General features: G+C 43.9%; 1 pseudogene; it reads left to right on the top strand.

The window, feature by feature from the left end:
• Positions 1 to 12179: 12179 nt before the first annotated feature.
• Positions 12180 to 20010, top strand: LOC140912712 (up-regulator of cell proliferation pseudogene; annotated as a pseudogene).
• The last annotated feature ends 2427 nt before the right edge of the window (positions 20011 to 22437 follow it).

Below are 22437 nucleotides of genomic sequence, written 5' to 3'. Positions count from 1 at the left end.
TTACATCTCACTTATCATGCCTATTACAAGGGTAACCACTGAATACTCTTTTAATCTGTTCTTCTTTATTAGCTAAGGAGACACTAGAGCCCAAAGAAAAATGGAAAAGGAAGAAGAAAAAAGGATGCTTTCCATGTTCCCCATTCCGTAGAAAAAGCAAAGGATCTATAGGTAAGCGGGACTCTTCCCATTTGGTTTGGGGCTCTACTCCTCACTCCCAGGAACTGTGACGGGTGCACTATCGGCAATGCTGGGAGCCTGAAGCAACTCGTGGAAATCGGGGGCCATCACAGGCAGCTTGTGGGTATAAGAGGATGAGGTTTTTTTGGGTGGGGTGGTAGAAAGGGGACGGATACCGGGGGCGCCTACACCATTCTGCCTCTGATTCCCATTACACTGTGTTCTGCCACATTCCATTAATATCCTCCAGCTGCCCCAGTCCCTGTTCTGCATCTCACCCCATCTACAGTGGAATCAGGCTTTCATCCTCACTGCCAGGGTGCCAGCAGGGGGAGCTTTGAGACCACAGCAGACACTCACCCTGCTAGCAGTTCAATGCCCGATGCCATGGTGGCCACCAGCAACTGCAAGGAGCAATTGCAGGGAAAGTTTTTGTCAGCCTCAAGCCCTGGGCGAGAGCATACTCTGTGAGTTCTTTGCAGGCAGATCATGCTCAGTGCGGTTGGCACAGAGAATTTCAGGGATGGAGTGCATTCACTAAGGTTAACTTGGAGCTGTGTGGGGATGGATCATGCTCAGTGAGGATGGAATCTTAGATTTTGGCTGCCAGCTTCTAACAAGCCTCTACTGAGCATGTGCCAAGAGTTATTTTCAGAGGCGTATAAATTGGGTAGTTCTGGAAGAATTTTCTGAGAGACAGCGAAAGGCCCCCTTGCTCCAAATGTCAAGTCCCTGTTCTAAAGTATGGAGCTGTTAGACCTTCTCAAAGAAACAGTTGTAATTTTTTTTTAACAGTGGCAAAGCATCACTTCCTGTATAGAGGGGATTCTCCCTCCGCTGGAACCATTCCTCTGGCCCTTTTACCCAGCATAAAGCGTCCAGAGCAGGAATGAAAATATCACCCAGTGCTTTTTTTTTCCCCAGGGAAAAAAGAAATAAAATAAACTCAAGCAAAAAACAAACAAAACGGTCTATCCTGATTTCACTATGTACTTGTACAGTTGCACAAAGTCAAAAGTGTATGAAGCTTGCAGAACGTCCCAGTAAAATAGCAATGTGTAACCTGTGTGACATTCAGTAGTCCTATAAATAGGAAAGCACCTCTGAATTTAGAAGACATTTCATTCTACCGTATGACAAAAACATTTTTTTTTCTTTTGGTTATAACTGTTATTATTTAACACCTCTTTTTTTTCTAAATTAACCTGGGTATTGGGCCTCAGTGAGGAATAGAAAAGCCTCCTAAGAAATTTTCACCTGCAATCTTCAGCTGCTTTTAAAATTATTTGAGTGAAACCAAAACAATAATAAAACCCCCACAAACAAACCCAACACTTAATATATTTTTGCAGAAGTAAAGGTTGCATTTTTGCATCTTCATCTATTTCATATATGGCCCAGGATTTCATAGTAAAATTCCCTACAAATAGCTGAGGACTCCATCTTATACATTGCACTTCTCAGATTATTACAAGGAAATTAGCAGTGATCCTTCCACATTTTCAGTTTGTTTGTATTCACACAAACCGGAGAAGAAAATACATTTGTTTGTGTCTAGTGAGAAAGTCAATTATTGATGAAGTACCGATAATTTATTTTCTTTCATTTCACTATCAGATGGTTTAAATCAGGAGCAAGATTCAGCGACACAGAGAGCTCCAAAGTCAAGGCAGAAAGATGTCTTAAAGCTGGAGCAAGAAGGGTTCATTGAGCCGGTCCTGGAGCTGGAGGAGACAGAAGGACTTCACGGTATTTCCTCTCATAATTTTTGCACTGTACCTAAATTCAGTGGGTGAAATTCTGGTGCCTTTGAAGTCAATAGAACATAGGACTTGAAGGAATCTCCTCGGTCATCGAATTCAGTCCCTGCTGTCATAGGCAACCCCATGACATTATTTCATTCATAAACTTTTCAAGCTCCATCTTCAAACTAGTTAGGTTGTTTCCCCCCACTTCTCCTATTGGGTGGCTGTTGAAGAACCTCTCTCCTCCAACAGGAATTTGTCACTGACTTCAGTGGAGCCAGAATTTCACCCAACATGCTTCACTTAAGTTTACAAAAATGATCCATTAGGACCTTCAAAAACCAAATACTCATGAGATTGGCCTAAATATCACAAGAGTAAAACTATAATTATACTATACTTCACGGTTTGTAAATTTCTTGTCTGGTTTGTGAGCCTTTAGGGGAAAGCTGCCTCCTGCTTTAGTCTGTGGAGTGCCTTAGGGTCAAATTCAACACTAAACAAATATGCAAACTGCAGACTTCCCCCCATCTGCTTGAAGATGACTCCCCTTATCTACTCCTAACCCCTGCAAGGGTGGAGCTGCCATTTTGTGCCTCTTCATCTCTCTCCCTTACCCCTATCCTATCCCCTTCCCCTCCCTGCCCCACTAAGTCCCCTCCTCCACTCCACACTCCTCCCATTGCCCCCAGAGGCTTCTGTCCCCAGTGCCACCTTGCATTCACTTGCCCCCACATTTTCCCACCCTCTCCCCTGCCCTTACAGTATCTTACCCCTCACATTTTCCCTCTTTCACCCCCTATTTCCCTGAGATCTCCTCAGTCCTCCCCCCCACCTCTCTGAATAGCCTCTTCTCCTTATGAGGATGTCTCCTGCTTCCCACGTTCCTCCCAGTTCCTCAGAGTTACTTGTCCAGCCATTAACCACAGAGTCCAGAAAGTAGCCATTGTCTCTGAGGGCACCCTGGCTTCAGTGTAATGGAAAACTGTGGGAGATGGCAGCCATCTCTATTTGGGGCAGCCTTACTTCCACATGCAAAGCCTGCAGTGAATGATAGTCGTCTCATCCCAGGGCAGTTTGACATCAATCTCATTTCAAGTAATGGGAGACAGCGATTATTTCTAATATGGGAAATTTCAGGATTTTAAAGCCAGGAATAAGGAGATCCTATTGGACTTTACAAAGACACCATGTAACTCTAAATTCACAATAAGAGTTGGTACCATGGCATACTGGCTAAGTTCACTTACATTGCACTTATCATGGTTCTTACAAGGGCAACCACTGCGCCCCGTCATGCACACCTCTCTTTAAGAGGGAATCTGGTTGTGGTCTCTCTTCTGGGTTTTTACTGCCCACTCGGGAAAAGAAGTCTGCCATTTCCATGGGCCTTACCGGGTCGGTGGCCAACTTGAAAATCGTAGGGCTGCAGTGAAAGTTACCACCTCATGGCCCGGGCATTGATGTCCTTCATAATGTTAAGCAATCGAAGTTGCATGTGGTCAGTGACCAAATGGAAGGGGTTCCCCAGTAGATGATACCTAAGTGCATTGATTGCCTACTTCACCACCAACACCTCCTTTTCTATCGTTGAATACTTCTGCTCTCAGGGAAACAACTTCCTGCTCAAATAAAGGACTGGACGCTCCTCTCCCTCAGCTTCTTGAGAAAACACTGCTCCCAATCCCATTTCTGACACGTCAGTCTGTAATATGAAGGCTTTGTCAAAGTCTGGGTGGAATAGGATGGGATCCCTAGTTAGTCGATCCTTCAGTTCCAGGAAAGCTCTCTCACACTCTGCTGACTACTGTACCTTGTGAAGCTGGAAGCTCTTTTTTAGGTCGGGTAAGGGTGACATGAGCGTTGCAAGGTTTGGCACAAAGTAGCAATAGTATCCTGCTAGGCCCAAGACTTGGCTTACCGGCCTTTTTGTCATAGGGGCCGGGCAGTCCCCTAAGGCTTGTACTTTATCCAACTGGGGGTGTAGGGTACCTCGGTCCACACTGAACCCCAACTATGTTACCTCTCGCTGCCCAAGATGGCACTTGACTAGGTTGATGGTGTGCCCGGCTTCCCCTATAGCTTGCAAGATGGTTGTGAGGTGTTGGAGATGTTCTTCCCACATGAGGCTGTCTACAACTATATTGTCTATGTAGGCTGCTGCATATAGGTGGTGAGATTGCAGCAGCCTGTCCGTAAGTCACTGAAATGTGGCTGCGGCCGCACAGAAACCAAAAGGCATGGTGACTAACTGATACAGTCCAAACGGGGTGTGACCAGCAGTGCGAGGGGAACCCCTCACTGGAAATGCCAATGTCAGGGCAGGCTGCAAAGGGGAGAGCAGATACTCCCCAGATTGGTGGGTAACACTGAAGTTAAACTCCCCAACCAGTCACAAACTGTGCTTCCAATCCCCCACACTGGTTATCAAGAAGCAAAAATGAAATCACACAGCCCCTTAATTGCATTCCAGTCTCTGGCTCCCAATCAACACCTACGTCCAGTACAGTGAGAAGTTATCTAAAAACTCTGCTCACATATACAAAATGTTCTTCTGACCCCAAAGGGTCAGCCATGTCACCAGGCCAGTATAGGTTTGGATACTACCCAAAATACCACTCTGCCAGCCAGGTTTATTATAAAGAAAAAAGAAAGAACAAGAAGATAGATGTTAAATGGTAAAGCAGTTACATATATACAAAGATTTGAAAGTCCATATATCAGGCTCCTATCAGTACTTGTGAGTTTGCTGGCTTGAATGTCCCTCTGGAACACAACCCCAGCTAGGATGGGTCATTCAGTCCTTTGTTCAGAGCTTCATTTTGTAGCAAAGTTCACCCAGAGATAAGAAGCAGGACTGAAGACAAAATGGAGAAGATGCAGCTGCCTTTTATAGTCTTTTGCCATGCAGCCTGTGCTTCCTTTGTTCCAAACACAAGCTGCCCTACACATGGCTTGAAAGCCTTAGAGTTCTGTCCATAGGCATGCCCCTGCCAGAAAATGACCACATGGTGACAGGGATGCTGGAAGATGGGGAGGCCAAGGGGCCATGACCCTCCGCCTTTTGGCCATGGGCCCAGCCCCCTGCTCCTCTTACTCTGGGAGAAAGAGACTTCTTTTAGTCTTTTTTCTTCACCCTTCTTGGCCAATACCAGATACCTTTGTAGGACCCTCTCGTAAAGTTTAGCCTTTTCAGAGTCTGATAAACTGGATCTTTGAAGAACGTCTTTCATCTCTGAATCCAATTGGTGAGGAGCTGTGGTTCTGATATTTTCTTCATCACTAGAGGCATGTTTCATCACTAGAGGCGTGTTTGTTCTAGCTGATGGCTAGGAACGAGGTACAATTTTTCAACCATGTTATTTAAAATGCCTGACAGCAAAGCTCAACAAAGGTTTGATAAAACCCCTGATCTGTTTTACAATCATCTTTTATTATTTGAGGAACAGTTTTTTATAATCGCTCAGTGTTTTACTAATCCCCCATTTTCTTTTTAGCATGCTTACTTGTTAGGGTTTCTGGGGGACTTTTCCTTTTACAGAGTTGAGTGCTATTTCTGAGCTGGCCACTACCAGGTTGTCAGAGGCTGAGCACAGAATAACCTTCCTTTGATGCGGTCTGGCTTTGATGAGGAGTTTCAAAAGAGCTAGGTTTCTGTGTACATGGCTAGACATGCTTATCAGGGGGATGCTCTTTTTTTAAAAATGGCTAAGGATTGTTAAAAAAATTACTACTTTTCTTTTTTTTTCAAGGTGTATACGTAGGGCCAGTCTGGGGGAGAAATGCTTGTTCTTAACCTGTAGGCTTCGGGTGCTAAAACATTTAAATCCACCAGCAGAAACTTCTGGGCTTTTTGATAGCATCCTCAAAAGCCTCCCAAAAGAATTGTGTTTTCCCAGGGTACGTTTGCCATGCCTGGGTGGTAACTTGCAGTTTATCTCCATGGTTTTAAAGAGAACCATATACTTTGTATTTAAAATAATCATTTGTCTTTTTTTCCCCTGGCAAAACACATTTTGCACAATGTACAAAATACTCAGCTTCCTGTGGAGTATGTATTTTGTAAAGGCTTTCTCAATTTCACTGCTTTCAGAAGAAGACTTCTTCAGGTCATCTCTAATAAATATGCCTTGTGAAAAGGAAAAAATACTTTTTTTTCCTTCAAAAATGGTCAACAGTGCCAAATGTGTATGTGTCAACATATGAAACTGGAGGACAAAAGAGGGTGTGGAAACCTGTAAAAATATATATATTGATGAATCCTATTGAGCTGTATAATACTAATGTCTAGAGTGAAAATATATAAAAAACCCACAATGGGTTTTCACCTCAGTCCCCGGAAAAATCATGGAGCAGGTCCTCAAAGATTCAATCCTGAAGCACTTGCATGAGAGGAAAGTGATCAGGAACAGTCAGCATGGATTCACCAAGGGAAGGTCATGCCTGACTAATCTAATCACCTTCTATGATGATATTACTGGTTCTGTGGATGAAGGGAAAGCAGTGGATGTGTTGTTTCTTGACTTTAGCAAAGCTTTTGACACTGTCTCCCACAGTATTCTTGTCAGCAAGTTAAAGAAGTATGGGCTGGATGAATGCACTATAAGTTGGGTAGAAAGTTGGCTAGATTGTCGGGCTCAACGGGTAGTGATCAATGGCTCCATGTCTAGTTGGCAGCCGGTGTCAAGTGGAGTGCCCCAGGGGTCGGTCCTGGGGCCGGTTTTGTTCAATATCTTCATAAATGATCTGGAGGATGGTGTGGATTGCAGTCTCAGCAAATTTGCGGATGATACTAACTGGGAGGAGTGGTAGATATGCTGGAGGGCAGGGATAGGATACAGAGGGACCTAGACAAATTAGAGGATTGGGCCAAAAGAAATCTGATGAGGTTTAATAAGGATAAGTGCAGGGTCCTGCACTTAGGACGGAAAAACCCAATGCACAGCTACAGACTAGGGACCGAATGGCTAGGCAGCAGTTCTGCGGAAAAGGACCTACGGGTGACAGTGGACGAGAAGCTGGATATGAGTCAGCAGTGTGCCCTTGTTGCCAAGAAGGCCAGTGGCATTTTGGGATGTATAAGTAGGGGCATAGCAAGCAGATCGAGGGACGTGATCGTCCCCCTCTATTCCACATTGGTGAGGCCTCATCTGGAGTACTGTGTCCAGTTTTGGGCCCCACACTACAAGAAGGATGTGGATAAATTGGAGAGAGTCCAGCGAAGGGCAACAAAAATGATTAGGGGTCTGGAACACATGACTTATGAGGAGAGGCTGAGGGAACTGGGATTGTTTAGCCTGCAGAAGAGAAGAATGAGGGGGGATTTGATAGCTGCTTTCAACTACCTGAGAGGTGGTTCCAGAGAGGATGGTTCTAGACTATTCTCAGTGGTAGAAGAGGACAGGACAAGGAGTAATGGTCTCAAGTTGCAGTGGGGGAGGTTTAGGTTGGATATTAGGAAAAACTTTTTTACTCGGAGGGTGATGAAACACTGGAATGCGTTCCCTTTGGAGGTGGTAGAATCTCCTTCCTTAGAAGTTTTCACGGTCAGGCTTGACAAAGCCCTGGCTGGGATGATTTAATTGGGGATTGGTCCTGCTTTGAGCAGGGGGTTGGACTAGATGACCTCCTGAGGTCCCTTCCAACCCTGATATTCTATGATTCTATGAACGTGTGATTGATGACACCATCCGAATCTGCAGGTCCTCATTAGAGCTGCATGCCCCAGTCCCCCTCAGCTGAGTTTCTGGGTTGTCTCCGTAGTTTCTCTCCTCCCCAAGCTCATGTGACTCAAGAGGGGGGATGGAACTGCATGGACTTGAGGACTGAGGAAAGGCACCATAATGTGCCTAAATAAGCCAACTACCATCAGTTCGCAATTTCAGTAACTGATTTACTGCACACTGGAAAGGCCATGACCACATTATAGAGGAAGAATAACGTATGTAAAATAGGGTTCAGAGTAGCAGCCGTGTTAGTCTGTATTCTCAAAAAGAAAAGGAGGACTTGTGGCACCTTAGAGATGAACAAATTTATTTGAGCATATAAATAAATTTGTTAGTCGCTAAGGTGCCACAAGTATTTAAAATACTTAGTTTTAAAACAATGTTTAATTATTAATGTTGAACTCCTCAATTTCATTGAAGGTCAGGTAGGATGGGTATCTGAGGTGGACACACATTGAGTATATATCCCAAACAATTCAGAAATGCCAATTTTGGGAAAAAGCAATCCAAAATATTTCTGTGTCCAGTGTATCCATAAGCATTTTTTTAAAGAAATAATGTATTGAGGTTGAGCTGCTAAAAGCATGTCCTCTACCTGTTGATTTGAACCCATCACTTTCCTCTTTGAATCCCTCTGCTCACTCCTAATCTGATATTCAATCAGATTTAAATTATTGGTCACCTTTTCAAGGAAACTCTGTCTCCTACCTAGACGAGCTTTACCTTGTAAAGAATTCCATTTCATTGTGGCAGACAAGAGTAAATGTTGACCACAGTCTTTGTCCTGTAGCGTTAGTTGATTTTTTAGATACACTAGGCCAAGGCCATTGAGCACCTTGAAGATAAAGACCAAGATTTTGAACTTGAATGCTACTGCATTTCAACCCTTGGAGTGTTCACTTGGTGCATGGGGAATGGGATTTTTTTGATCATGAGGCATTTGTGTTTCATCAAAGAAGAAAATCTTCTACAAAGGAACAGCTGTTGTGAAATCAGGTTTTCGCCAAACGTTACTCCTGGAGGAATTCTGTACTACTGTAGGCATGCATAATTAATGAGCCATGCATATCTTTAATTTTTTTGTGTAGAAAAAAAAAAGCTTCTGCCAAAATGTTGCTGCATTCCACCTTTTGCCCACCAGAGGGCACTGTGTCACAAGAACAGCAGCAGATACCCACAGAAAATAATAATTACCACCGGGGGGGTGGGGGGGCACGGGAGAAAACCTTTTGTAGTGATGAGCAAGGTGGGCCATTTCCAGAAGTTATCAAGAAAGGTTTTCTTCCCCCCACCCCCCGCCCCCACTCTCCTACTGGTAATCATAGAATCATAGAATCATAGAATATCAGGGTTGGAAGGGACCCCAGAAGGTCATCTAGTCCAACCCCCTGCTCAAAGCAGGACCAATTCCCAGTTAAATCATCCCAGCCAGGGCTTTGTCAAGCCTGACCTTAAAAACCTCTAAGGAAGGAGATTCTACCACCTCCCTAGGTAACGCATTCCAGTGTTTCACCACCCTCTTAGTGAAAAAGTTTTTCCTAATATCCAATCTAAACCTCCCCCACTGCAACTTGAATAGCTCATCTTAAGTGAGTGTGTATGATAACACCCATTTTTTCATGTTCTGTGTGTACATAAATCTCCTCACTGTATTTTCCACTGAATGCATCCAATGAAGTGAGCTGTAGCTCACGAAAGCTTACGCTCAAATAAATTGGTTAGTCTCTAAGGTGCCAGAAGGACTCCTTTTCTTTTTGTGAATACAGACTAACACGGCTGCTACTCTGAAACCTGTCAATATTCCTAGAGATTATTCTCAGATTTCTGACAAGCATAGGGTTGTCTGCAGCGTAGTTGTAGCTGGGTAGATCCCAGGATATTGGAAAGCCAATGTGGGTGAGGTAATATCTTTTCTTAGACCAACTTCTGTTGGTGAGAGTGACAAGCTTTTGAGCCACAAAGAGCTCTTCTTCAGGTCTGGGAACATTACTCCCAATGTCAGAGCAAAATGCAAGATGGAACAGATTATTTAGCATAATTAATTAGCACATATTGTAAGGGACCATTCAAAGTAGAATGGGCCATTAGCACCGCTGCAAATAGAAAAAAAAGAAGGGGTTAGTGGATTACAGATTGTTTTAATAAACCATAAATCTAGTGTCTCTGTTCAATCCATGATGTCCATAATCCACGATTTGGTGTCCAGCAGAGTAATGAATGTAAGCTCCCTGGTTCTTCTTTTGAAAATGCTGTGCAAGTTGCCTTTGAGGATTGGGTCTGATAGGTCAGATACAGAATGATTACTTTCTGAAAAGTGTTTACCCACAGGTGATCGGTTGTTTTTGTCTTTTATCATTTTCCTATGTATATTCATTTGAGTGTATAGTGGTTATCTGTTTCATCCATATAATCATTATTCAGGCATTTAGTGCACTGGATGAAGTATGCTACATGTGATAGGCATGTATAAGATCCTGGGATCTTGAAAGGTGTTTTGTGTGGAATGTTGATCATTATAGTAATGGAGATATGTCTGCAAGTTTTGCATCTATAGTTCTGGCAGAGTCTGGTGCTGCTTTGAGTGGGTGTGTCCTGGTCTGTGGGGAGCTTCCTCTTGATGACGAGTGTTATCTGGGGTTTTCAGAACCCACAGCAGGGGCAACTTAACTATTTCACTCCATGTAGTGTCAGGAATCAATCAACAGGAACACAGCACTTCTGTCTGATCAAGGATTAAATGCAAGTAAGTATGCTCTTATCTAACACTGCAGTTTATTAGATTTAAGCATACAGAGACATAAGCAATAGGTTTAGAACATCCCAGATATTTTTCCTAAGATCTGGAATGGTATTGAGTAATTAACAGCAGGTTTGCAGTGACCAGTTGCTCACCCACCAGGGAGAAAGGGTGTCAGAAAAAAGTGTCTCAAGATGGCTTCAGAGGACTGCTCCACAATATACTCTATTAGCTAATCTTTTATGACTAACTTCTACAAAACACATAGGTCATAATGACCCCAACTGGATCATCTCTTTTCTAACTTTCAGTCAACTTTTCATATTAGAGGTGCCTAGATTCAAAGTTTTCCAACCACCAAGGTTTTCAGTCTCAGTTGTTTACTTGTCTGTCCCCTCCTCCCATTCTGATTAGCAAAAACTATCAGCTAGATATGACCTCGCTTCTAAAAGCCTGTCTCCAAATTAACCCTTAACTATGTGGTGTTCTATTTCATTAATTCCTATTGGCAGAATGCACATAATATGGTTGCAATTAGTTTGATCACATAATGGGGTATACACATCCCTCAAACCAGGGCAACAATGAGTTTCAAGAGATTGTTCGAAGACCAGAAGAGATGATTCTTGAAATATTTCTTTCATGATGGGGTACCCATCGAGTATGGGGTGTAGTTGTTTACACCCATTGGTGGTTACACTAGCTTTACTGTATGGGTTCCAGTGTGGGGTGGTAGGTGACAAATAGGGGTATGCAGTCAGAAGGGGGTTTATTTCTGTATTGAAGCAGGTTCTCCTGGGGTATTTGGGTGGCCTGTTGCATGATGCAATCTACTTCTCTGATGAAGTGTCCTTGTTTGGTGAAGGTGGTTTTAAGTGACCATACTGGGTGGCCGTACTGGGTCAGACCAAAGTCCATCTAGCTCAGTATTCTGTCTTCTGACAGAGGCCAATGTCAGGTGCTTCAGAAGGAATGAATAAAAAAGGTAATCATCAAGTGATCCATCCCCTGTCACCCATTCCCAACTTCTGGCAAAGAGAGGCTAGGGACACCATCCCTGCCCATCCTGGCTAATAGCCATTGATGGACCTATCTTCCATCAATTTACCTAGGTCTTTTTTGACCACTGTTATAGTTTTGGCCTTCACAATATCGACAACAAGTGTGTTAAGCTAGGGATAGTCAATAGGCGGACCATGGGCCAAATCTGGAATGCGAGATGCTTTTGAATGGACCCCAAAATGTTTTTATTTGTTTATTATCATTATGGGTTTTTAAACATTTTTTTCTTGGAGTCTGGACCTTGACTATACCTTGACCAAGAAATTTGGACCTTGACAAAAATAGGCTATCCCTTCATTAAGGTATATATCACTTACTTTCTCCTCAGAGCACATTCTGTGGTATCTGAGTGCCTGGCTGTCAATAACATATTTCTTGGTATGGTTGGGGTGGTTACTAGATCTATGAAGGTAGGTGTGGTGATCCATGGCTTTCTTGTATATGGTTGTCTGTAGGGTTCCATTGCTGAAGCTGATTGTGGTGTCCAGAAGTTGATGCTAGTGTGGGAAAGCTCCAGAGAGAGTTTAATGGATGGGTGGTGGTTGTTGAAGTTGTGGTGGAAGTCTGAGGGAGTTTAAGCTGTCTTCCCATAGGATGAAAATTTCTTAGGTATATCACTGGTTTCATGATGCACTTCTCCAGAAATTCTTCTTCAGGATGACCCATGAAGAGGTTAGCATATTGGGGAGCCATCCTAGTACCCCTGGCTGTTCTCATGCTTTGGACAAAATGTTTATTGCTGAAGGTAAATCTATGACAGGCGAGGATGAACTGGATGAGTTTGGCTATGTGTTTGGGATGGATAATTGATGGTTGTCCACTGTCTTTTAAATATTTGGGGCAGGCAGCTATCCTGTCATTGTGAGGGATATTGGTGTATAGGAAAGTGACATCCATGGCGGCAAGGATGGTATTCTGAGGAAGGTTGTTAATACTGTGGAGTAGAGTAGGGCTCAAATGTACTTGAGCCATCCAGGTACTGTGAGAGTGGACTGTCTGGAAAGACTCTTGCCTAGGCTCACAGCACATGCACGTTTCAATCTCTTTGGCTTATGAGTGTTTGCACGCACTGTTCTAGAAAGCCAAAGGTTTCCTTTAATAGATGTTTTCAGTATTGCTTCCTGAAACGGGCAGTCAGTGCCACACACTGGCTGAAATAAATGCTGAGTGACTGAGATCTAGTAGGGGATGCTGAGCTCTGTGGAGCACAATCCCCTCCATTGTAAGACTGCTGATTTTGCAAAATGCTGTGTTTTTGACGAGCTGTGTCTGGGGAACTCCTTGCTCAAATGACCCCGAAATTTGGGTCACTAACCCTATCCTGTTCCCCCATGAGACAACAAATTTCAAGATAGTCCAAGTAAGCATAGAGATCTTACAGCACTAAGAAGAAATAACATTTAAGTAGAAAGGGCTTCTCAACCTAAACTAAAGCAGAGCTGGTGCTTCATTATAGAATCATAGGACTGGAAGGGACCTTGAGAGGTCATCAAGTCCAGTCCCCTGCCCTCATGGCAGGACCAAGCACCATCTAGCAGGTGTTTGTCTAACCTGCTCTTAAAAATCTCCAATGACGGAGATTCCACAACCTCCCTAGGCAATTTATTCCAGTGCTTAACCACCCTGACAGTTCGGGCATTAGGAAAAAATTCCTATCAAAACTTCCCTTGCTGCAATTTAAGCCAATTGCTTCTTGTCCAATCATCAGAGGATAGGAAAATAATGTTTCTTCCTCCTTCTTATAACAACCTTTTAGGTACTTGAAAACGGTTATCATGTCCCTTCTCAGTCTTCTCTTTTCCAGACTAAACAAACCCAAGTTTTTCAATCTTCCCTCATAGGTCATGCTTTCTAGATCTTGAATCATTTTTGTTGCTCTTCTCTGGACTTTTTCCAGTTTGTCCACATCTTTACTGAAATGTGGCACCCAGAACTGGACACAATACTCCAGCTGAGGCATAATCAACGTGGACTGGAGCAGAAGAATTACTTTGCATGTCTTGCTTACAACACTGCTGCTAATACATCCCAGAATGATATTTGGTTTTTTTGCAACAGTCTTACACTGTTAACTCATATTTAGCTTGTGGTCCACTCTGACCTCTAGATCCCGTTTTTGCAGTAATCCTTCCCAGGCAGTCATTTTCCATTTTGTACATGTCCAACTGATTGTTCCTTCCTAAGTGGAATATTTTGCATTTGTTCTTATTGAATTTTGTCCTAGTTACCTCAGACCATTTCTCCAGTTTGTCCAGCTCTTTTTCAATTATAATCCTATCCTCCAAAGCACTTGCAACTCCTCCCACCTTGGTATCGTCTGCAAATTGTATAAATGTACTCTCTATGCCATTATCTAAATCATTGATGACTATATTGAACAGAACTAGACCCAGAACTGATCCTTGCAGAAGCCCACTCGTTGTGCCCTTCCAGCATGACTGTGAGCCATTGAGAACTACTCTGGGAATGGTTATCCAACCAGTTATGCACCTACCTTATAATAGCTCCATCTTGGTTGTATTTTCCTAGTTTTTTAATGAGAAGGTCATTTGAGACTATATCAGATGCCTTACTAAAGTCTCGATATACCACATCTACTGCTTCCCCCCATCCACACGGCCGTCACCCTGTCAAAGAAAACTATCGGGTCGGTTTGATATGATTTGTTCTTGACAAATCCATGCTGACTATTACATATTGCCTTATTATCTTCTAGATGTTTGCAAATTGATTCCTTCATTATTTGCTCCATTATCTTTCCGGGTCCAGAAGTTAAGCTGACTGGTCTGTAATTCCCTGGGTTGTCCTTATTTCCCTTTTTATAGTTAGGCACCATATGTGCCCTTTTCCAGTCTTCTGGAATATCACCCGTCTTCCATGACTTTTCAAAGATAATAGCTAATGGCTCAGATATCTCCTCAGTCAGCTCCTTGTGTATTCTAGGATGCACTTCATTGGGCTCAAGTGACTTGAAGACATCTCACTTGTCTAAGTAATTTTCAACTTACTCTTTCCTGTTTTGAACCTACCCCATTTTCACTGGTGTTCACTATGTTAGGCGTCCAATCGCCACCAACCTTCTTGGTGAAAACCGAAACAAAGAAGTCATTAAGCACGTCTGCCATTTCCACATTTTCTGTTATTGCTTTTTTGTCTTCTTTGAGTAATGGGCCTACTCTGTCCTTGGTCTTCCTCTTGCTTCTAATGTATTTGTAGAATGTTTTCTTGTTACCCTTTATGTCCCTAGCTTGTTTGATTTCCTTTTGTGCCTTGGCCTTTCTAATTTTGCCCCTTCATTCTTGCGTTGTTTGTTTGTATTCATCCTTTGTAATCTGACCTAGTTTCAACTTTTTGTAGGACTCTTTTTTTTATTTTTAGATCATGGAAGATCTCCTGGTTAAGCCAGGGTGGTCTCTTGCCACTCTTCCTATCTTTCCTGTGCAGTGGAATAGTTTGCTCTTGTGACCTTAATAATGTCTCTATAACACATAATAAATGGGTTAATTGTTTATCAGGTCCAAATACCCTAACACTGCACTGGAGACATTACCGTACCAGGACTGGCCTGGAGGTGTCTTCGCATTAGCTCCCCATGTTGCAATGTGGGTAAATTTGCTTTGTAAGTAATGACAGTACTCACAGCTCCCCAAAAGGACAGAGAAAGTAGCGTGAGTGAAGGGACTGATTTGGTCGCTGGGAAGTAAGCAAAGCCACAGTGCTGTTAGCTACACCTGTAAAAGACATGTCCCAGCAAAGAGATGGAGGAAGATATGAAGAAAATCAAAAATAAGTCTTCCCAGAAGGTGTAATCTGCACTGACTGCTGAAAGGGAAATAAAGGGTCAGATCCTCCGGATGAGCCATTGATGCCCAGCACAGCTCAGGGTGACGGGTGTAGGCTACCATCACAGACACCTGATCCTCAGACTGCCAGGCACCAGTCTGATCCTGAGCAGCGGCTTAGAGCAGCCAAGGGATCATTCCAGCTTCTGGGATCACCACAGAGACAGGGTCCTGAGTCTATGCCCCCTCCTCCAGTAGCTGTGAGCTGGGATGTCATAGAGCTGGTTATACTGGAAGATTTTCTAGGAAATTCTCAGTTGGCCACTTAAGCCATTTTCAAGTGGACTCTGCACTGCGCTGAGGATAAGGATTGGGATCAAACAATGCAAACCAACCTAGTGGAGTTCAAAGTGGGCCAGAACTATGTTTTATTTGCATGGAAGTAATCCCATTGGCTTCATTTTTGTTATATCAATATAAGTAAGAGAAGAATTGAACCCAGGATGTATAAGTCATCTGTTACTTACTGGGTACTGCTTTTCTTTAAATTACAAACATCAGGCTGTCTATGGAATGAGTAAACTGTATATAAAGTCACCATTTTCTACTCTGAAATTTTGGTTTGTTTTAACTTCCTTCTGCAGAAAGAAGTAAAGTATTTCAAGATGTTCTGTCCAGATTAAACCTGGAGAAGCACAGAAGCATCAAGATCAGGCTGAGGGATGTTTTGGAGATCTGCCCAGAAAGCATCAAGAACAGGATTCCAGAGGCATTAGGTGATTTACCTTGGCATTTCCTGAGGAAGGTCATGGCTCTGAATGGGACGGCCAGAAATACAAGCATTGGGCACAAGGCTCCTGAAGAAGAAATGGATGATTATGAGGAGAAACTGCATACTGATGGCACTTTCTGTTTTAGTGACACTGAGATGAAAGTTTCTCTGCAATCTCTTGATGTTCTTTGTGCTGTTCTGCTTTGCTCAGTTTCCTACAGCAGGAGATCCTGTCCAAAATGTCCATGTGCCAGTTTGCCCTCCCTCTGCTGCTACCCACCCTCAACACCCCCAAGGGCACCCTACTACTGTGGGTCATCAGGGACATTGTGAGGAAGTGGAGGCCGCACTCCCTGGCACAGAGCAGAGGGTTCAGAGAGGAGAGCCTGGTGCTCACAGAAATGCCAATGATTTCTTTTCTGTGGATGGGGAGCTGCAGCTTCTCCAAGTCCCAACTCCTCAATGAGGTTCTCAGCCCCTCCCAGCAGCACCACGATTTCTTTATCCATTGGGACATGGAGTCTGGGAACTTCCTTCAGAAAATCGCAGATGGGCTGGTTGAGATTTCCTGGTATTTCCCTGGGGGGACGGAAATTTCTGATCTTTTCCCAGAACCCATTGCAGTTACAAATCTGCACGGAGACATTGAGTCCCACTGGCTACAGTTTAGCTTTTTAACAGCGGTCTCCTCCGCAGTGTTCATAGTTACCGAGAGCATCGGTGAGAGAGAATACGAGCTGTTATCATCTCTGAAAAAATCCAGCTCTAAATATTACTTCATCCTCAACTGCAAGAATAAGAAACCCAAAGAAACTCTGGGATTTCTTAATAAGCTGTCCTCAGTGTTGAAACTGAGCAAATCACTAGTACTGGTGAAAGATAGTACCATGAATAATGCAGGATTTGTGGAAAAAGGTGAAGTCCACCATAGGAACCATAGTGAATTCATCTCCGAAGACAGTGAGTTTGGAAGCCATGGCTGTGACGGCACGTGACCTAGGAATCCAGGTGGATGAGGAGTGTCAGGCATGTCAGTGTGCGAGGAAATATACTGAAGAAATCACTGCAGAAATAAGAGATGGGGCGAAATACAAAAGGGGAATGCTGAGCCTGCAAGGAGACCCATGGAAAAACTTGGCTCAATTGGAAAAAGAGATGTGCCAAATGAAAAGGCAAGGGGACGTGGCCATTGAAGACTATAAATCTGCGCTGAAACAGAAATGGTTAGAGATACGTAGACAGCACAATCAGTGTGACCGTACTAATGGTTTGACTAAGTTTATCAATGGAATAGTACAGTTGAATCCAGTGGAGAAACATTACTTTCTGAAATGGATGAAATTTAGCCTGGATAATATTGCTAGGGGGAATCTTTCTGAAATGTGGGCAGACTATAAAGAGAAATGTGAAACTCCAGGAGTGGACCGAAAACAGCTGGAGGAATTAGATAAATTAATATCTGATAGTTCCTTGGGGGTGGAGCATTTCATGCGTGAGTTGGGACAGTTCTATGACGCTGAATGCTCAATGGTTAAAGAAGGGGAAATGGAAGAAAGCCAAAGACCATTCTCCCATCTCCCATGCACAGCAGCTGACCTGATGCTGGAAGGGTTTCCTGTGGAGCTGATCGATGGAGATGCCTCCAACATCCCCATGAGCTGGGTAGTAGATGTTCTAACTCATCTCCATATCAGACTAGGGGGTAGATCCAGAATGGTGGTTATAACAGTGCTGGGAGTGCAGAGTACTGGGAAATCCACTCTTCTCAACACCATGTTCTGCCTGCAGTTGATCAATGTAGCGATCGATGTACGCGAGGAGCGTTCATGACACTCATTAAAGTTACAGAAGCTGTTCAGGAGCTGCTTGGCTGTGATTTCATCCTGGTGATAGACACTGAAGGTCTGAAGGCCCCTGAACTAACAGCACTGGAAGACAGTTATCAACATGACAATGAGCTGGCCACCCTGGTGATTGGACTGAGTGACATCACCATCGTTAACATGACCATGGAGAATGCCACAGAAATGAAGGATGTTCTGCAAATTGTGGTCCATGCATTTCTCAGAATGAAGGAAATAGGACAACAGCCAAACTGCCAGTTTGTGCACCAGAATGTCAGTGATGTGTCTGCTCATGATCAAAACATGAGGGACAGGAAACACCTCCTGGAGCAGCTGAATGAAATGACCAAAGCTGCAGCAAGGATGGAAAAGCAAAGCAGGGAAATGGCATTTTCTGATATTATGGAGTATGACCCAGAAAAACACAATTGGTACATGCCTGGCTTGCGGCATGGAGTCCCTCCCATGGCTCCCGTAAACACTGGATACAGTGAGAGTGTGTGTGAGCTAAAGAAATACCTGTTTGAATTCATAGAGAACCGTTCACGGAAAAGAGCTGGAAAGGATATTCCTGATTTTATTGTATGGTTGAAGAGCCTGTGGAAGTCAGTGAAACATGAGAACTTCATCTTTAGCTTTAGAAATAGCCTTGTAGCTGAAGCCTATCACCAGCTGTCTATGAAGTATTCTGAATGGGAATGGGGTTTCCGCAAGGAGATGTATCTCTGGATATCTGAAAAAGAAACTTTTATCCAGAATCAGCTGCCAGAGACACTAGAGGGTGATCTCTTTCACAGCTTAAAAATGGAAGCACAAGGGAAGCTAGAGCAGGGAGAACAGAAGCTCTTGAATAACTGAGAACAGTATTTTAAAAGTGAAGCTCCAAATTTGAACCTGATAGAAAAGTACAGAGAAGATTTCAAAAGGAGCGCAAATAGCCTCAAAAGAGAACTTGAAAATTCTTCAACCAGTAACTGTAAGGAAGCAATTCGAATACGAAGAGGACAGCACAAGATAGACAATATCCAGTCTGAGTACAAGCAGAAAATTGAAGGGGAAGTTGACAGACTCTTGGCTGAATACCGAAACAGAGAAGATAAATTAGACCATGAGAAACTGAAAAAAGAATTTGAAACGATGTGGCGAGAAACCTTGTCAGAGTTAACGCTCTGTACTTTACAGAAACGTCAAGTTGTTCAAGATATGGATCTCCAGCTGAGAAAGGATCTGAAGCACAGAGGGGGTGCTGTCAGACAGATACTACAACATGCAAAAAGCCTGCTGGATTATAGAATGAAGTCTTTCACAATGAAGAAGGAGTACTTAAACTTAAAATGGACCAGAGCAGTTGCAGAATACTTCTCACAGGAATGTTAGAGCAAACTCTTCAGTTTTACAGTATCTTTAATGACTGAATGCAAGAAATACATTGAAGAAAAAGTTAAATCCAAAACAGACTATGATGAAACCTATTGTGGAGAACTGCTGCATATGGTTAATGAGAGGTTAAAAGAGGAGGAGATTGAGCAACTTCACACTTCTCCTTTGTTTGAAGTTGACCTGAAGCGTCACGTTTTGGGGGAAGCAGCTTGGCATTTCAGAAGATGCATGAAGATTTTATCAAAGAAAACGATCCTCAGCAACGTCTGGAGAAGCTGAAACCTCATTATTTCTCCATATTTACTGATCTCTATTTGGAAAAGAAGGAAAGCCAAACAAGGGCGAGGAATTTCTGCGATCAGTGTCTCAAACCTGCCCTGGTGGGTTATGTCAACAAAAGGCTCGGACTAGAAATAGTTGACAATTTTCTCAGCAGTGAACAGGCCCTTGAATACGCCAGCCAAAGCTTCTTTCAGTTCTTTTTGCTAAAGAAGCTGCTGGAAGAGATGAACTTTGACAACTATGTGAAATAGATAAGTAACTATGAAGAGTTTGTCAAATCCTGGATACAGAGATGTCTGATAGACCACTATGGAGGGAAGGCAAGTTTGAGAGATTTGGAGAAAGGGATTCTATCCAGAATAATAAATAAAATCAAGGGAATTCTGAAAAACTCCATAAATAAAAACAATAACACAGTTTCTGCCTTTTTAGACAGCTTTTGCAAAGAGCTGCAGCAGGACCTGGCCATTTCCAGCAATAGCTTAGTTGAAGACAATTAGAATCCGTTGAAGACAATTAAACTGCTATATTTAGAGCATGACTGTCATTTACTCTCCCTATTGTGCATTAAGAAATTAGTATTCTTGTTTTAATGTAATCACGCATAAGAAGCAACAGAAAACCATTTACAGTTAAACAAAATAAACTTGGGAACGGACTTTTTTGTGCTGGCTTATTTATTTTGAAATGTTGCCTTGGAACTTTTTGTTTTATTTAGCCCTGAGAGGAAGGATAGTGGGTGAGGTCAGCAAACATTTCAGGAGATGTGATACTTCCAAAGAACAAACCCAAGATCCCAAGTGATGCAGGAACCCTTAACATTTAAATTAGCCCTTCTGAGAGGCCTGATGCTGATAAGAATGACTGACCTCATGAAAAACGGGCTTTGTTTTCTCACTTAAACAGTGAGAAAATTTCACGGAGCCCTGAGCTCTCACTGGGGGGGATGGGGTGGAGACCCAATGGGGCACAAGTTAGTAACCGCTGTGGTGGGATAGGCAGGGCCAGCTCTGGAGTCAACAGAGCAACCCTCAGGTGAAGCAGTTAAACCCCAACCCAAAGACTGGAGTTTCCACAGTTACAAGGGAAATTAGATAACTATACACACACACACACACACAAACAGACTGAAATATGTAGGGTTAGAAATCCCCAGTAACAACACTGATGGCCCAAACTCTCTGCAGTGACCCCAAACCATGACACTCCCTCTCTGTGTCTCTTCTCGACAGTGGGGCTGTGAGTGTAGCTGGATTGGGCAGTGGCTCCGTGTACTGTCCCACGGGGGAATCTCTTCTCTTCATTGCCACATGCCACGCAGTTGCCGTACTCTATCTGTCAGCCCAGCTGCTCAGTGGATTTGCCCATGTCACCCGGTTTCAGTTGTTCCTTTCCACATAGAATCATAGGACTGGAAGGGACCTTGAGAGATCATCAAATCCAGGGGTTCTCAACCTTTTTCTTGCTGAGGCCCCATTCAACATCCTATAAAAACAATAGGGCCCGGCAGGGGGGAAGCGTGGGCTCCAGGCCAAGGGGACACACTTGGGCATAGGCATAGTTTTACTTCTAATTTTTTTGGGGGGGCGGGGGGAGGAATGCCTGGCATGGTTCATCCCATCTCCACAGAGCAGGGTCCAGGGAGGATGTGCCATCTCCACCCCCTGACTCACTCAGGAGGGCACCCAGCTTGTCTGTGCTCTGGGGCGATGCAACCAAAAATATATCTCAAAGGGGGGACTCAGTTCAAAAGGTTTGAAAACCGCTCAGGGTGCGGGCAGGGGGTTAGTTAGGGGCTGTGTGAAATGAGGGGAGTAGCTCAGGGTGCAGGGAGGGGATAGCTAAGGGCTGTGTATGGGCAGGGGGTAGCTCAGGGTGCAGGCAGGGGGTAGCTATGGGCTGTATGCAGGCAGGGGGGCTTCCAGTGCAATGCCCAGCTTCAGGGGCAAGGCACTGGGACTCCCGGCTTCAGCCTCCCTGCTGCTCCTGGCTTGTGGGGGAGGGTAGGCTTTCCGGCTCGAGCACCACGTTGCTCCTGGCTTGGAGGGGGTGTGGGGACCCTGCCGGCTTCAGCCCCACCTAGCTTCTGGCTGCGCCACTCCCGGCTTGGGGGGGATGGGGAGGGCACCACGGGCTTCAGCCCCGCACCGCTCCTAACTACAGCAGGGGGCCCACTGGCTTCAGACCCGCACCGCTCCTGGCTTAGGGGGAAGGGGGGGTAGGCTTCAGCACTGGGGCTCCAGGTTTCAGCCGTGGGGCTCCGCGGCCCCCTTGAAAGGGCTCACTGACCCCCAGCTGAGAACCACTGATCTAATCCAGTCCCCTGCACTCATGGCATGACTAAGCATTATCTAGATCATCCTGGACAGGTGTTTGTCTAACCTTCTCTTAAAAATCTCCACTGATGGAGATTCCAGAACCCCTCAGGCAATTTATTTCAGTGCTTAACCACCCTGACAGGAAGTTAGCCATTGATAGCTACTCTCTGGGAATGGTTTTCCACCAGTTTTGCACGCATCTTATAGTAGCTCCATCTAAGTTGTCTTTCCCTAGTTTGTTTATGAGAAGGTCATGTGAGACTGCATCAAAAGCCTTACTACCATCAACATATACCACATCTACTGCTTCTCCCCATCCACAAGGCTCGTTACCCTGTCAAAGAAAGCTATCAGGTTGGTTTGACACGATTTGTTCTTGACAAATCCATGCTGACTATTACTTATCACCTGATTATCTTCCAGATGTTTGCAAATTTAGAGCTTAATTATTTGCTCCATTATCTTTCCAGGTACAGAAGTTAAGCTGACTGGTCTGTATTTCCCCAGGTTGTCCTTATTTTCCTTTTTATAGATGCCCATTTCCAGTCTTCTGGAATCTCTCCCATTTTCCATGACTTTTCAAAGATAATCACTAATGGCTCAGATATC

The sequence above is a fragment of the Lepidochelys kempii genome, chromosome 6 (genome assembly GCF_965140285.1).
Source record: "Lepidochelys kempii isolate rLepKem1 chromosome 6, rLepKem1.hap1, whole genome shotgun sequence".
In the NCBI taxonomy this organism is placed as follows: domain Eukaryota; kingdom Metazoa; phylum Chordata; order Testudines; family Cheloniidae; genus Lepidochelys; species Lepidochelys kempii.
The sequence above is the reverse complement of the archived record's forward strand: the minus strand, read 5'-3'. Positions and strand labels throughout refer to the sequence as shown.